Source organism: Cimex lectularius, unplaced genomic scaffold (genome assembly GCF_000648675.2).
Source record: "Cimex lectularius strain Harlan isolate CLEC.00 unplaced genomic scaffold, Clec_2.1 scaffold3, whole genome shotgun sequence".
NCBI classification, from domain to species: Eukaryota; Metazoa; Arthropoda; class Insecta; order Hemiptera; family Cimicidae; genus Cimex; species Cimex lectularius.
Genome location: NW_019392688.1, coordinates 4,993,822 through 4,995,588, shown reverse-complemented (window position 1 = coordinate 4,995,588; position 1,767 = coordinate 4,993,822). Strand labels below are relative to the sequence as shown.

The 1,767-nt window shown below is 39.7% G+C and overlaps 1 non-coding gene across 1 annotated transcript; it reads left to right on the top strand.

Annotated features, from left to right (window-relative positions):
• Window positions 1–268: 268 nt before the first annotated feature.
• On the top strand, window positions 269–481 carry LOC112126548. The gene has a single exon (XR_002910038.1). It is a non-coding gene; the product is annotated as a small nucleolar RNA U3 (small nucleolar RNA).
• The last annotated feature ends 1,286 nt before the right edge of the window (window positions 482–1,767 follow it).

Below are 1,767 nucleotides of genomic sequence, written 5' to 3'. Positions count from 1 at the left end.
CCGGTTTTGGGAATCTCTGTAGGAACGACAAATTTCACCGATTCCAGTATCTGAGTTGAACGTTCTACCCAAAAGATCCAATACCTCTAAAATATTTTTGGTCTGGTTTACCTATAATTTTTATTTTTTTGAAAATACGAATAAACGTTTAACAGAGATTTTACTTTCGCAATCTACCAAACCAATTTTTATGATGATATCTGTGCTTCCTCTTTCGCATTATTGGCATATGTACATCATTAAACATTAGACATTATTAACATTAAATAAGATCCTACTTCTAAAGGATCATTTCTATAGTTGATGTTCACAAAATCCGGCTACATTAGTCGAATACCTTAAGCCACGATGAGGAAGAGTAGCGTTCTCCCCTGAGCGTGAGGCAGTTTCGGCAGATCTGTCATTTTGAACTACCGAAAAATCTATGACCGTCAGCTTTCCCTTACCAGGGAAGGCGTGGGGATAACGCTTTCTGAGTGGTTCTCAAATAATTATGATAAAATAAATCATTAAACTCCCTCGAGCGCAAAGAATATTGTATGAGAGCTTTCCTTGATGCGGCACAAGCGTTTGACCGCGTGTGGCACAAGGGACTCCTGTACAAATTAAAGCGTGTCCTTCCAAATACTCCTTAGCTAATCCTCCGCTCTTATGTAACAGAGCGGTTCTTTCGGCTCCGACAAGGATCAGATTACTCCGAATGCTCTCTGGCCGAGGGAGTATCGCAGGGCAGTGTGCTCGGACCATTCCTCTACATCCTTTATACTGTAGATATGCCCACTAAATCTACCACCATACTTGCATCCTTCGCCGCTGACACAGCTGTACTATCCTACAATTCCGATCCTGTGGTTACTTCGGAAGATCTACAGGAACATATCTCATGTATAGCAGATTGGTGTAGACAATGGAAAATGATGATAAACGAAAGCAAGAGGTCCATGTCACATTAACACTCCGAAGCAAACCTCCTGTCACAATATACTACATCAACGTTCCCATCCCCAAATCCGATTACGTTCGCTACCTTGGTTGCCATCTAGACTCACGACAAAACTTAAACAGACGGTATAGTCTTCTGCACAGACTTATCGGTCGACAGTCTAAACTATCGACAGAAAACAAACTTACAATTTGCAAAACACTACTACAACCGATTTCGACATACGGAATAGAACTGTCGGGAATCGCTAAACCTTCTAATATCCAACGTCTCCAATCCTTTCAATCTAAAGTCCCCAGATTATTGTAAATGCTCCTTATTACGTCTCAAAACTCCACAACGACCTTCAAATTCCTTATATTCAAAAATTTATTCCCCAAAAATTTACCAAGTTCCACAAAAAACTCTCCTACCATCCAAACCGTCTTCCCCAAGCCCAGTCGAATAGAACCCATCCCTACATAAGGAGACCCCATAAGGCGTCTCAAGAGGAAATGGCCCCGCGACATCCTTTCTGAGTACAGTAAAACAACATAAACAAAGTGAAGAGGGAAGATAACATTGATTATTTGCTGCCCTCAATGTAAATAGTTGTATATAAGTTCATGTATCCGCAAATTACATATTGTAAATAATAATTACAGATTGTAATAAAAAAGAATTCAACCGCCATGTAAACATAAACATATCCGATGCGCATGCACAGTTATCATTCTATACCCAGTTATCAATAGGATTTGGATTTGGTTTGGATTTGTCAGGCTTAAATCCACTATGTACGTACCTACATACAAATAAATCAAAAGAATGAAGGTGAGGTAAGT